Source organism: Myotis yumanensis, unplaced genomic scaffold (assembly GCF_028538775.1).
Source record: "Myotis yumanensis isolate MYYU_CA2020_CCGP unplaced genomic scaffold, mMyoYum1.0.hap1 SCAF_13, whole genome shotgun sequence".
NCBI classification, from domain to species: Eukaryota; Metazoa; Chordata; class Mammalia; order Chiroptera; family Vespertilionidae; genus Myotis; species Myotis yumanensis.
Genome location: NW_027223764.1, coordinates 48867800 through 48881420, shown reverse-complemented (window position 1 = coordinate 48881420; position 13621 = coordinate 48867800). Strand labels below are relative to the sequence as shown.

Here is a 13621-nt window from a genome sequence, read left to right as displayed (position 1 = left end):
ACGGCCCATGAGGAGGAAACATTAACCGGAGCGGGATAAACAGGCAGAGCAGCCAGCAGGGTTGAAATTAGCCTCCTGACACAGGAGGTCAGCCCTACTAGTAAACTGGCTGCCTAGCCTTCCTAGAGGGAGGGGCGGCCTTCCTCCCCTCACCCTGATCCCCACCTACCCCTTAGGGGGTGTTTTCGCCTGACACTGGCACATCTCATGGTGGACAAGACTGGACAGTTTCAGCAGTGAGGCCAGCCAGCACTGGGCCATCTGCTCCATTGCCAGGTCTGTGTGCCCGTTAGTGACCTCGGTTAGGCCCCTTCCCCTCCCTCGGCCTCAGTTTCCTCACTAGTACACGCCCAGCTGGATGGGAAGCAGCAGTCATACACACAACACCTCCGTGGCTAGGGAGGTGACACAAATGACTTGGAATGAAAGGGTTTGTGGGCAGGAGGAGGGGAGAGACAACACAACAGTTCCACCCAAGGGCCAGGGTAATTCTAGCCCCTCGGATGAAGGCCCATGTTCGTGCACTGTTCTCAGGCATCCAAATTGATTGAGGGATCTGCATAAGCCGTGGACCATCTCAGCAGAAAAATACACGTTCTCAAAGATGTGCCCGCGGGTTTAGGGGTTCAGGGCCCTGCAGGCTGGGTTCAAGGCTCTTCCTGCTGACAGCTGGCAAATCTTTGAGGCCCATCTCTAGGGACACGGCAGAGCTGCCACCCCTCTGCCAAGGGGGCCTTGCTTTTGGGACTGCCCAATCACAAACAGACTCGTGGTCCGCTAACAGTAAAAGAAACGGGGGCTAGAGAAAGTGACAGAGAACTTGCAGCATTGAGGGGGGAAGGTATAGGGAAACCATCTTCTGGACACCACCCATGCCAGAGTTGGAAGGGACCATCTGGCTTGGCATTTCCCAAGATGTACCACTATATAAACAAGGGAGGCGGGCCCGGCCGGCATGGCTCAGTGGTTGAACGTCGACCTATGAACCAGGATCGAGGTTTCATTTCCAGTCAGGGCACATGCCCGGGTTGTGGGCTCGATCCCCAGTGTGCAGCATGCAGGAGGCAGCCGATCGATGATTCTCTCTCATCGTTGACGTTTCTATCTGTCTTTCCCTCTCCCTTCCTCTCTGACATCAATAATATATATATATCTATTAAAAAGGGAGGTGGGAGGAGTGTCCTGTAGTTTGGGAAACACTGGGTGAGCCAACGGGTTCACAATTTCCCAGGAGAGGGAGAGTGTGACCCGCTTTCCTCCCTTTTGTGGGCTAGGGTTCCTGAGAACCCACTCTGGGAAACCTTCATGTGGTCTCAGCTCACGATTTTCAGATGAGGAAACAGGCTCAGGAGGGATCCGTGACAGGCCGAAGGTCCCCTTGTTAGTTCCAGTTCACAGCCATTCTGGTTGACAAGTCTCAGTCCCTCCGTGCTCTGCTCTGCCCCACAAAGGAACGGACTGAGAGGGAGGTACCATCACCGGCCTTAACTTACAGGGGGGAAAGCAAGGTGCTGAGGCAGGCACGCAGGTCTGCAGATCTCCAAGCTCTCGGAGATAACCTGCCAGCAGCCCTTTCTGCTAAAAGGGAAACTATGGATAATGGCAGGGCTGGGGGAAGCCTGGATCCCAGGCCAGCTTCGGTTGGTTCTGAGATACCTGGTGGCCTTGGGCGATCCACCTGACTGAGTCTCCTCATCTGTAAGTTGGAGGTAATGCAATGCTAACGGCTGCACCAGGTGTGGTGGGAGCAATGGTCATGACAATGACTGAGGCTACCATTTCTTGAGTACCTACTGTGTGCCAGGCACTGTCTGTTTATGCTATGAACAAGCCTGTTTTGCAGATGTGAAGCCCAAAGTTGGAGAAGGTAACCCTAACTTGCCCATAGTCACAGAGATCACCAGGGACGAAGCTGAGAGCGGAACCCAGGCCATCTAAGAAGAGCCAAAAACAAAATAGTTGCCCAAGAAATGCTGGCTATTGTGATACGGATGGGAGACTGTGGCAAGTTGTTTTGAAGATGGAAACAACAGCCGGAGCCCCAAAGCACATCATTAGAAACTTCTACCCCTCCCCACCCAGACCTCGCAGCCCCTCCCTGGTGAGACACCGGGGTGCAGGGAGCTACCTCACTGTGGGACCTGCGCCAGTCCCTTCATCTCTCTGGGCTTTGGGTTTCCCCACCTGCAAAACAAGAGGTTGGACATAGATCCTCCAAGGGCCCTCCCCACTCGCAAATGCCAAGTAAGGGTTTCAGGATCTTTCCCCCCAGCCCCAGGTCTCTGTGCCCCCTTTGTCCCTCAGCCAGGGTGCTGGCTGGTCCGAGATGTCTGCCCTGTTCCCCAGCTTCAGTCCAACTCACCAGCTTCGGTCCACCTCACCCCAGGTTGGGTGGGAGTTTGGGGAGAGCCAGAAGACTGCGAAAGGCCAGGTACCAGCATCCCCTCCCTCGTCCTGAGCCCACTGGCTCTTCCTTCCTCACATCCTGTCACCTGGGCCTGAGGAGGGTGACTCCCAGGGAGGAAGTGAGAGCAGGAACCAGGCAGCAGGGCCATTAGCCCTGCAAAGGACAAAGACAGCACATGGAGGGGGCAGGTGGAAGCCACCCATCTTCTTGGAAAAAACAGGCCTGGGCCGATGAGACACCCTGTACCCTCCCTAGAGGGTTTAAGTCTTACTTCCTTCAAATCTGCAATGCAACCAACCGACTACTACCTTTCAAATATATACTGAGGTGCTGTGTAGGACTGGACTACTGCTGAAGACGTCCCTTATTTCTTACCCTGAGTTCAGAGATGAGCCCTGTCCTCCCAGGTTCGGCTGGTCCTTCCCAAGTCAAAGAGGAGCAGCCCGGCTGGCGTGGCTCAGTGGTTGAGCGTCGACCTATGAACCAGGAGATCATGGTTCGATGCCCAGTCAGGGCAGATGCCCAGGTTGTGGGCTCGATCCCCAGTGAGGCGCATGCAGGGAGGCACCGATCAATGATTCTCTCTCATCAATGATGTTTCTATCTCTCTCTCCCTCTCCCTTCCTCTCTGAAATCAATAAAAATATATATATATTTTTTTTAAAAAAAAGAGGAGCAGCAGTGAGTCTGAGCTCTGGAGGGGGGCTAACAGGGCTGCGCCAGGCCGCCAGTACATGCTCACTAAATGCTTACTGAACTAATGGGCTGAAGAGACGGGGTTCCAGGCCTGGCCCTGCCACTAATTCGCTGCTGTCCTTGGATATGGCCAGTTGTTTCCATAGTTGGGTGTCCTGGGCTAGAAAAGTAAAGGTCAGACTAGGTAACTGGGGGAAGTCCCAGAGCCAGGGAGGTTCCGGAGTGGACGGAGGTTTCGCACTTCTCTCCCCAGTGCTCCAAGGCGAAGAGGAGGACATGATGCAACTTCTGGGGGGACCCTCCAGGGCAGGGGTTCTGAGGTGGCAAAGCCTCCACCACCACCACCACCACAAGTGCCAACCTCTGTGGGTGGATGGCTGGAGTTGTTGGGAAATGAGAACCGGGGTAGGGCAGGAAAAAAGATGGGAATGGGTGCAGTTCCCATTAAAGCCAGACACCAAAAAAAACAAGTTTGGAAGAGATTATATTTTAACAACCACCCCTCACGGCGCCCCCCCGCCCCCATCAGAATAGCTTTGCCATTTTTTTGGCAAAGCAATTATCTGCATTGAATTGGACCCTCCAAGAGACCAAAAATCTGGGAAAGACTTGAGGGGGGGGGGGGGAGCGGGGGAGTCCCCATGTCTGGGAGCCTGGGAGAGGCAGGCAGTGGTTCTCTGCAGACACCGGGGCCAGCAGAGGCTGCAATCCTGTGGGCCCAGAATTCACGTGTGTGTGTGTGTGTGTGTGTGTGTGTGTGTTGGGCAGGAGGGGAATAGGTAATGCCAACGGGGAGCGGAAAGAGGATCAGTCATGCCAATGAAGCCCCCAGCCCCTATTGCTGGGGAAAACACATCTGGAGGGTCCGCTAGCCCCTGGGCCATTCCAGACCTGCCCTGAATTTTCCAGGGACAAAGATCACAAGGTCAGACCAACGCCAAGTCCCTGATACGCTGCCACTTCCGGCCATCAAGGCCCTGAGCCAGCCTGGCTCAGTGTCCCCAGGTGTCCAGTGAAGGGTTGAAGTCGGCGATGTGTAGCGGCCATGCCTGCTCTGACAGTGGGTGATGCTAAGACTCGACACCACCTACCACCACTCAGGCCCCACCCCAGAGACCTGGGAAGGAGTCCCCAGTCCCCAGCCGGCTGTCTAAGCTGGGGCTGGGGCAGAGTGGAGTCCCCACACCGTCTGTCCTCAACAGCCTGCCACAGCTGAAACCTTCAAGTGGTTACAATTACAGCCGGGCTAACAGGATTAGGGGCGCATTGAAATCTAAGAAATCTAATTAGCTCAGACACCCCGGCCTCCCCCAGCATGATCCTGCAGTAACCCCAGCAGCTGGGCCTGACAGGTGGGGCCCGGGGCCCTCCCAGGCTACAATCATTACCTGTGCAGGTGTGCCAAACCGGGCCAGGCTTCCCGGGGAGGTGCCAGCCCAGCCTGCCCAGCTGCTCCCTGCTCTGGACCCCACCCGATGCAGCCCTGTCCTGGGGTGGCACTCAGATGAGCTTCAGAAAACCAGGCACAGGTCCTGGGCAGCAGGCAGGCAATGCAGAAGGAACCCAAGAGCTCCCACAGGGCCGCTACCCCACAGGGCCTGGGCACTGACTCAGCCAGAGGAGGGGCAGGCTGAGTCAACGTCTGTATCTATAGAAACCATCGCAGCCCAGGGAAGAGCCTTGGGCTGCACAGGAACCTGGGGCCTAAAAACATTTCTGCTTCCTGATCCAGGGCCAGGGATGGTGGTGAAGGCCCATGCACAAACATGTGCACCCAGGAAGTCATGGAAGGATTTGGGGTGCAGAGCAAGCTCAGGGGCACAGCTGCAGGTGGGGTGGGGTGGGCTGTGTGCTGCCAAAAGTGGGAGCAGGGACCAGTGAGCCCACCTGTGACCCTTCCTGGGCACAGCTCCTCCTGCTTACCTAAGGCCCCACCCCTATTCTCGGGGTCCCCGCCAGCCTCTGCATCCAGATCCTGTCTGGTCGGTGGGCTGGGAAGGTGGCAGCACAAGAGCGGTGGCATCTGTAAGGCCTGACGTTGAGTCCTGGCTTAGTCACAGCTGTGTCAGGTTTTGTATGGAAACTGTGAATCTTGGTTTTCTTCTGTTAAATGGGGGTAATTCCAAATAGTAGCTGGCTGCACTGTTATCCTCGGGGTTAATCAAAGTTGGAGAGTGCTTCCAAATCCGCCCAGTGCCACACAAAGGCAAGGGCCGCGGTTATTGCTGCATCGCGCGCCCGTGGCAGGCCGCCAGCTGGTAGTGGTTAATTATTTATTTAGACTGATCTTCCTGCCCTGACTGGGCTGTAAACTCCGAAGCAACAGGAACCGACTTACACATTTCTGGGTCTCACTGGCCAGTCCTCACACGGTGGACTCTCAGGAAATATCTATGGCAACAATGCCGGGGCCCTGACCAAACCCCACCCCTTTATGTATCCCCTTCCTTCTCCTCATCCCGGATCCAATGAGAGAAAGTGCCAAGAGGCAAACCCAGCACACAAAGACAGAGGCCGGTGAGCCCCTGGGCAGACCCTTCCCCACTCCCCCCAGGTCACACTCCATAAGGCTGGAAGCAGCCACTTGAAGGATGTCCCCCATCCCGCAGCTGTGTGGCTTGCTTGGGCAGGGTCCAACCTCAGACTATACCTGGAGCTTACAGCCCGGTCAGCCTCTGCCTGCTCATCCTCAGGGGCTCGACTCTGGTCATTCAGGAAAGAACAAAGCTGGGATCTGCAGGAGCAGAGTGAGGTCAGGAGGTGTTGATTTCCAGAAGGTATGCCATGCAGTAGAGCATGCTAACAGCCAGAGCTGTCCATTGAAGGCAGAAGCTGCCTATAGGTGGTGAGTGCCTTGTCATGGGGGGCATGCAAGCCAAGGCTAGACAATAAGCTGTCAGGGAGGTAGGCTTGGGTGGGAGAACAGCACCTGAAAATGCTTCTAGCACCCCAATCCTACCCCTTTGTGCTCCATCCATTCTGTGCCCAGAGCCTGCCAGGACTTTGGGGGATACACTCCCAGGACTCTTGTGTGACATCTGTCTCATCCTCACAGCAACCAAGTGGGTGAGAAGGGTTCTGCCTTTGGATCCATTTTACAGATGAGGAAACTGAGGTCCTGGCAGAGTGATGCTACTGGCCCAAAGGAGCCAGCCAGCTACAGCCTCCTGACACTTCTCCCCCATCTCCTCAGGTAACGGGAAGACCCACATAATCACATGGATTTCTGGACTCTTTTCCCAAAACCTGTGCCTGTTTTTTTCAGCCTCCCTTTATCCTCCCTGAGGGCAGGGCCCAACCTCATACCTTAGAATCCTCCCTGGAGCTTACAGCCCTGACCAGGCTCTGCCTCCCTTCATCCTCGGGGGCTCTAGGGACAAAGAGCGCCCCCCCCCCCCCCCCCCCACTTCCCAAAGGCGTGGGCTGAGGCCACAGGGTCCTGCTGAGAGGCCAGAGTTGTCACTAGGCAAGACTACAGCGGTGTCCAGGGTAATTACAGCAGCCCGGCCTTTGTTGTCCATACAAAACCTAAGGAACCTCATAAAGATGAGGCAGTGATAGAAGCCAGGCAAGAGCCCTCGGGAGCAAAGTTATGAATGAAAACGTATGGGACCCAGTCATGGCCTGGCAGGCCCTGCTTCCTGGTTCCGTGACAGAGTGCCCAAAGAAGCTTCCGGAAATTAACTTGTTGGTTCCTGAATTTCTTACAGCAACGTCTCTCCCTGGGCCTGGGGTCACAGCGTCTACTGGACTCCTGCCAAGGCCAGAGAACCTAGCATCAGTGGCTTCACACACGGGTACTCTTGGGACAAAACTCTTAGGACACAGCAGGCCTCAGAGTGTCTGCCTTCCTTTCCACCTCCCATCTCTGTCAATCAGGGAAAAAGTGAAGTCTGCAGCTCTTCTGAGTTGCATCCTTCCCTCTGCAATTTTCCAGGGTCAGTTGACAATGGACACCTGTCCAGTGGAGGCCCATCTCTGGGGACCAGGAATGGAGATAATGTTGTGTGACTTTCGCTAGGGAAGTGAGTGTGTGTGTGTGTGAGAGAGAGAGAGAGAGAGAGAGAGGGAGAGGGAGAGAGACCGACACACCATGGCTCTGTGGCCAAACCCCACCGTCTCTGAGCCTTTCCTGACTTTGCTCCTGGCTGTGAAGAGGAGGAAGGGCCTTCCCTCTTTCCTTAGGAGGAAAAGGGGACATTTTGTCCCCACAAAGAAGCCAGCAATCCTTTTCTGCATAGACAGGGCTAGTTATCAAAATTTCCCATAAGTCCAGTAATTTCTTATTCCCAACTCTTCTCTGTGAGCCATACGCTGAGTGCCTCAAAACTCAATCCAAAACCATTTAAAACTTTTGAAATTGCCCTAGTCTCCTGCCCCAGGTCACTGCCACCAACTCTCAGAAGTCGAAAGTTTGGAGATTTGCATGTGAAAACAGCATTTCATAACCTCGTGACTTGGGACAAGGAGATGGTTCTGTCCTTTTGGGAAAAACAAAACCCAACCGAAATCATAAAACTCAGAAGAAAACACCATCTCCCTCCAAATCATTCCCTTGGCCCCGAAGTCACACGTGCTCTGTGGCAGATACAGTTTTCAATGTGTCTTTTGTTTGATGCTGGTGTTTCAACATCCTCAACTTGAAGAAAGAAAGGTCAGCAGAGGCTTGGGGCATTCACAAACCACACTGCCAGGGCCAGGCAAGTGAGCAGGCCAGGGCCAGGAATTCCCCCCACGCTGGACCCCCACCCCCAAAAGCAGCCAGGACAAAATTAGGGGCTTGATCCCTCTTCTAAACTTCCCAGATAGCTTACAAGCCACTTTTAAACTCCCAGAACCATACAAACACCAGGCAAGGCAAGTTGGAGTTCATCACCAGCCAAGCTGCCCATTCTGCAGCCAGAGCGCCTGCCTCTTTATCTCCACCTTCAAAAAAACAAAAATAAGCAAAGCCAGGCTCCTCTGGGAACAGCCTCTGGCCTCCTGCCCTGACCTGTGCAACCAGCCTGTGCTCACACCCACAGGGAGGAGGAGACAGCCCTGGTTAGCCCTCTGGTCCACCAGGCCCTGTCCCCGGGTTGCAGCAGAGACAAACTGTTGCTCAAGAAAGTCCTCCAGAAAACCCTTGGCAGCACCAGGCAGCTCCGGTGGCTCCTACCCAGCACCAAGCCAGCGGCTTCCGTAGGAGGCTTCCCACTACCCTTTTGCTAGTAAATCTGTGGTGGTGGGTCTCCCTCTCCCATGCCCTGGGCATCTACCCAGGGGTCTCCGACTGGCCATGGCAGAACAGGGAGGAGGAGAAGGCTGGCGGAGCAGTGCCCTCGCCCTGCCAGCCCAGCCGCCAGCTTCTTGGAGGACCTCTGAGAGAACATTTGTTTGGGCTGCCAAGTTAAATCTTCCTCCCTCATGTCAGGGCATTGGAAAAGCAGTCAGGGGAGAGGAGAAGGGGGGGGGGGGCGCGGGGGAAGGAGCAGCGGGAGGGAGGGAGGAAGGGAGGGAAGCAGGCAGGCGAGAAAGCTCTCGGAGCCCCAGTTACTCAGGCACTGCCGGCTCTGGAAGCTGGCGGCTCCTAGGGAGGCGCGGCCGCAACTCTGGACACCCAAGCAGGGGCCTGGCCACCAGGTGCCAGAGGCCCCAGGCCCGCGCCTGGGGAGTGGCCCTCGCTCTGTGCCCCACGGGAGCGTAGAGGTGCTAAGGGAAGCAGAGGCAGAAAAGTTTGGGGCAGGTAGAGGGGGAGGGTCGGGCGGCCCCACCTTGGGGCAGCCCCTAGGGGAGGATTGGGGGGCGCGGGCTGGCGGCCCCGGCGCGCTCCCGCCCGGGTTGTTTACATTCCTGGAGTGTCTTTTAAACCCGGGGCCCAGGCCGGCTCCCGGCCTGCTCCGGAGGCTCGGGGCAGTCTCCCGTGAAAATCTGCTGGCGCACAATGGCCGGGAAGGCGGCCGCCCCTCGCCCGCGCCCCCGCTGCTCCGGGGCGGGGAGCCTGCCCTCCGCACCGGGCCCTCTCCCCGCCCGGCTGGCTTCCTGGACAGATGTCCCCGGCGAGGGGGCGACGCGCGCCCACTGCCCGCGCCCCAGACGCCGAGGCCGCGCTCCCCACTGTTTTCTCCCCAGCCGAGACGCCAGGAATGTGAAACAAGCTCCCAGAGCCCGCCCCCCACCCCAGCTCCAGCCCTGGCCCGGCCCCCCAACCTCCGCCCCGGCTGGCCTCCCACTCCCCAGGGGCCGCCGCCGCCGCCGCCGGAGACGAAGAGGAAGAAAGAACCCGGGGAAATTACTTTCGTATTGGCGACGCGCGCGCACACACACGCCGATCTCCCCGCGGGGCTCCCCTCCCGGCCGGGGCAGCCCCATCCCCGCGCTGCCTTGAATGCCCCTCCGGAGGGTGAAGACCCACAGGAAGCCCCTGCACACCCCCCTCGGCGGGGAACGCCGGCGCTGCGCACCGCGTCTCCCCGGGCGATTCACACACAAACAACTTCACCGCGCCCCCACCTCCCATTTACAAAAGTGTGCGTTTTCCCTGGAAATTCAGATGCACAACTTAACACCGCCACCCCTACCACCCCGAAATCCGCCGCGGTCCCTGGCGGTTCTCGAACACACAGGCTCACAACTTCGCGTCCTCGCAAAGGAGGCGAGGGAGACGGAGGTGTTCCCAGCCCCATCCTTCGCTCCCTCCCTCCTGCCCCAAATCCCGGTCCTGCCCGGCCCCGGGGGTGTAGGACGAAGGTGGAGGCGCACCGGCAGGAGGCGGGCACCTGGTCCGCGCGCTCACAGCCGTACCAGTCCCGCACAGCCGAGGAGCCCGGCCCCCGCGAGCAGCCCGAGCCGGCTCCGCACAGCCAGGCATTCGCCGGCCGCCTGGGCCTCGGCCCCCGGCCGCCACAGGGAGCGCAGCGGAGCCCGGTGGCCGGCCGCTCGCCCGCCTCGCTCTCCGAGCCCCAGTGGACCCTTCGACGGAAAAGCTCCAAGCATCAGGCGCCCCACGCTCGCACCCCAAGAGTCCACGGCGAGCGGGAGGAAGGCCCGGGGCCAGCGGGCGCCCTGGTCTGGCTTCAAACTTACCAGGCACTGCGAGCGCCGCTGCCGCCTCCGGAGGACGCGCCGCCGCCGCCGCCGTGCAGGGCCGGCTCGGGCCGGGAGGCGCGCTGCGAGGGCGCCGAGATCGGCTCCGCTCCGGCTCCTGTTCCGCGCGGACCGGGGCTGGGGTCGCCGCGCTGCGCCGGCGCTGCTCACTAGCTCGGCTGCCTGATCCGCCGCTCGCCCGCCCGCCGCCCGGCCGCTCGCTCCCGGTCGCCGCCGCCGCTCGCAGTTTAATGTCCACAGACAGTGAAAAGGAACTCGGCGTTAGGGGGTGAGTAAGTGAATCAACTCGCCCGGAGCCGAGCAAGTTGAAGTGTCAGATTACATTGGCTATTCTATTTCCAAAGGGCCCCGCGCCGCCGGCCGCCCGCAAAAGCCGGCGCGGAGTCTTAGACGGAGCGGAGCGCCGAGTCGCCGCTGCCGCCGGCGCTCGGCTCTCCTCCGCTCGCGCGCTCTCTCCTCTCCGCTCTCTTTCCCTTTCCTTTTCTCCTCTTTCTTTCCCTCCTTTCCTTTCCCTTCTTTTGCTTTCTTTCTTACCCGCTCCTCGGCCTGAGCCCTCTTCAAGCTTCCCCCCTCTCTGGCTCTGATGGACTTCGGGTAACACCCCCCACCCCAGCCACCCACCTCCCTTTTCTCTCCTCCTCCCACCACTACTCCCTGACCGCCCCACTCCTACCCCAGCAACTTTGGAGTCGGAGAGAAATGCTGAGCTTGGAAGGGACCACACTGGGAAGGGGGCTAAAATCACCGGGTTCACTGGAGTGACCCCCTTCGGCCGCACGCCCCCGACTGGAATGCACACCCGGCTGCAAACGCAGTCAGTTCCCCGAATTGGGAGTGAGCGAGTTGCTAACAAGGTCGTCAACGCCTTCCTCTGCAGGGGGGATTCTTCCCAAAGCCCGGGGACAGGTGGGTGGGGCGAGCAGAAGACACATCACCACCACCTCCAAGGGCGATGTTGGGGAGGCTGGAGCGCAGCACTCCGACGGCTGGGAAGGAGAGGTGCGCGTGGTCTGTCTCGGGCACCCATCGCATCCGGAGGCGTGTAGATTCCCTGAAGGCCCCAGGGAGTGCCTGGGGCCCAACACTCGCGGGCGGGGTGGAGGCGTCCGGACCCGGGCCCAGCCCCGCGTCTCGAGCGGGACACCGCTTCGGGGTCTGCGGAGAGCGTGGGCACTCACACGGCGCAGTTTGGTGCTCCCACTCGCGGCATTGCCCTCGCAGACCCACCCCTGAGAGCATCTAAGTGGGCGCCCACCTTGGCTCACGTCCACTGCCACTCGCACGGAAACTCCTACACAAATGGCACACGCATTGGCGCCCACACTCAGTATTGCAAACACGCTTCCTCGCGCATACACACGCAAACACGCACACATACCCTCACAAATATGCGTGTACACGGCCATAGCAAGCACACTCACAGACGCACGCGATTTCACATGCACACACACACACACACACATCGGTGTGCAACCACACATACACTCAAAAAACAAAACATCGCCCTGTGCACTAAATCCTCACGTTCACGTACACATACAAACACACCTCCTCCTCCCTTCCTCTTCCACACCCCTTCCTCAAGCCCACCACCCATGGTGCCTCCGTCCCACATCATAACCGCCGCTCGAGCAGCACGGGTTGGACACAGACACAGACACTCGAGCGCCCGCACACGCTTCCCTCCCCACACCAGCCGGGGAGGCTTCAGCCCCGCTCTCGGGGCGGGTTCCAGGTGTGGCGGCGACTCCGCTCTCCGCGTTTTGCAGCCCGCCGCGGTGTCGGAGGCGAGACGAGGAAGGGAGCTGGAATAACAAAGGCAAGTTGGGGAGAGCGCAAGGGGGCGCAGCCCGGGCCGGGCCGCGGGGGGAGCCCTGCTTGGCCAAGGCTCGGGAGGCTGCAGGGTCTTGGGAGCCTGGAGCTGGAGGTGGGGGTGAGGGAGAGTGGGGGTCGAGGGGCGGGGCCGCGGCGTGACGTCAGAGAACAATGACACCGCCGGGGGCGAACACCGGGAGGCAGCGGGGCGGGGGTCTCCCGCGGGGCCTGGGACGAGCGGAAGAGTTCCTGGCTCGGCTGGGGCTGCTGCCTGGTGGACGAGGCCCGCTTGGGAGTGCGGCTGTGCCCCGAAGACTCGGGGGTCGCCCCCGGCCTCCTGGGCAGTGATCAGCACGCACCCTGGGCCAATGCGGGGAGCAGGCCGGAGTACCCTCCTCGCCCCCATTTTAAACATCTTTCCGATAGCTTCTCTGACCTGGGCTTGAACTCCTTCAGGGCCAGCGAGATCACTCCTTTCACCGCCGAGGGAGAGGAGGCAAAATGCATTTGCCAGCCCTGAATTCATCCTCAAAGCTGCACTAGCCTGACAGCCCGCGAACTCAGCCTGGATTCCTGAGGGCTCAGAGGACTGCCGCTCAGGTCCACGGGGCGAGGGGGTGTGGGGGTGCCGGGAGCCGGCTTGGTTTTCCAGGGGGAATCCTGCCTCCCTGTGCCATTAGGGGCAGGGGAGGCCCTCCTTTCCGGGCCTTAGTCTTCCGAACTGTCACATGGACCGCTTTCTCGCTGCTCTGGCACAGGTGGCAGCTGAACATCCCTGGAGAGGATGGATGGCATGAAAGCTCCAGACCTCTAGGGACACCAGGGAGGCATGGTCCCCGCGCATTCCTGTGGGAGGAAGCCCCTCCCCCTCGGCCTCTGGATGGCCCAGTTTCCTAAGCAAGGACATGGAGGGGCAGGGGGGGGGAGGGGGGGCAGGCAACCTGAGAAACCCTTGGCCTGACCCAGAGCTGGCAGGTGGGAACTCAGCTTGCTAAATGGTGGTTGGAGCCACAGCTGCCCTCCACTCCCAGCGATTCATACCATTGCAACAGCCACAGTGCCACCCTCACCCATGTCCAAAACCTCAGGGCAGAATTTCTGATGGTTAAGGACCTGAAGGGCACAATCTAGACCAGTTCTTATTGCTTTGATGATCATCTAGGTCAGGAAGCTCAGTCCTCTGAACATTTCTCAGTGAGTGAGAGCTCACCACCTCCAGGAGGTGGAGGATGCCCGTGACCTTGGGGATCACCCCTCATGTTTAAAAGCTCCTGTCCAGAAGACTCCCACCCCACCCCACCCAGTTCCCTTTACATCTGCAAACTGGGAAGCTATTGCAGAGGGCAGAGGAGCCCAGCCCAGCACAAAAGCAAGCCCAACACTCTGTAGCATGGAGCTCAGAAAATTCCAGCTCTTCCCACCGGCCAAGCATGACACTTGATGGCAGCAAGATGAAGAAATCTCACCTGGACCCAAGCCTCCAGGGGACCCTGGGCTCCCGTTCTTGGGGCTCAGGCCTTTGCAGTCTCTATTCATCTTTCAGGGAAATAACAAGGCAGGTTGGATCCCTGTGGGGTCTTGGGAGAAGCCATGATTATTTTGTACCTACTGTGTGCT

At 59.1% G+C, this 13621-nt stretch overlaps 1 protein-coding gene across 4 annotated transcripts in view; it reads right to left on the bottom strand.

Annotated features, from left to right (window-relative positions):
- The window catches only part of ZMIZ1 (zinc finger MIZ-type containing 1), a 219918-nt gene extending 209440 nt beyond the window's left edge, over nt 1-10478 (bottom strand). For 2 of the 4 annotated variants that reach the window (XM_070433063.1, XM_070433062.1), the window contains exon 1: nt 10169-10475. The gene's annotated coding sequence lies outside the window, so the exon portion shown is untranslated. Of the gene's footprint in view, nt 1-10168 lie in introns of all 4 variants that reach the window. The other 2 variants (XM_070433065.1, XM_070433064.1) reach the window with 2 other exon arrangements.
- Nucleotides 10479-13621: the final 3143 nt, after the last annotated feature.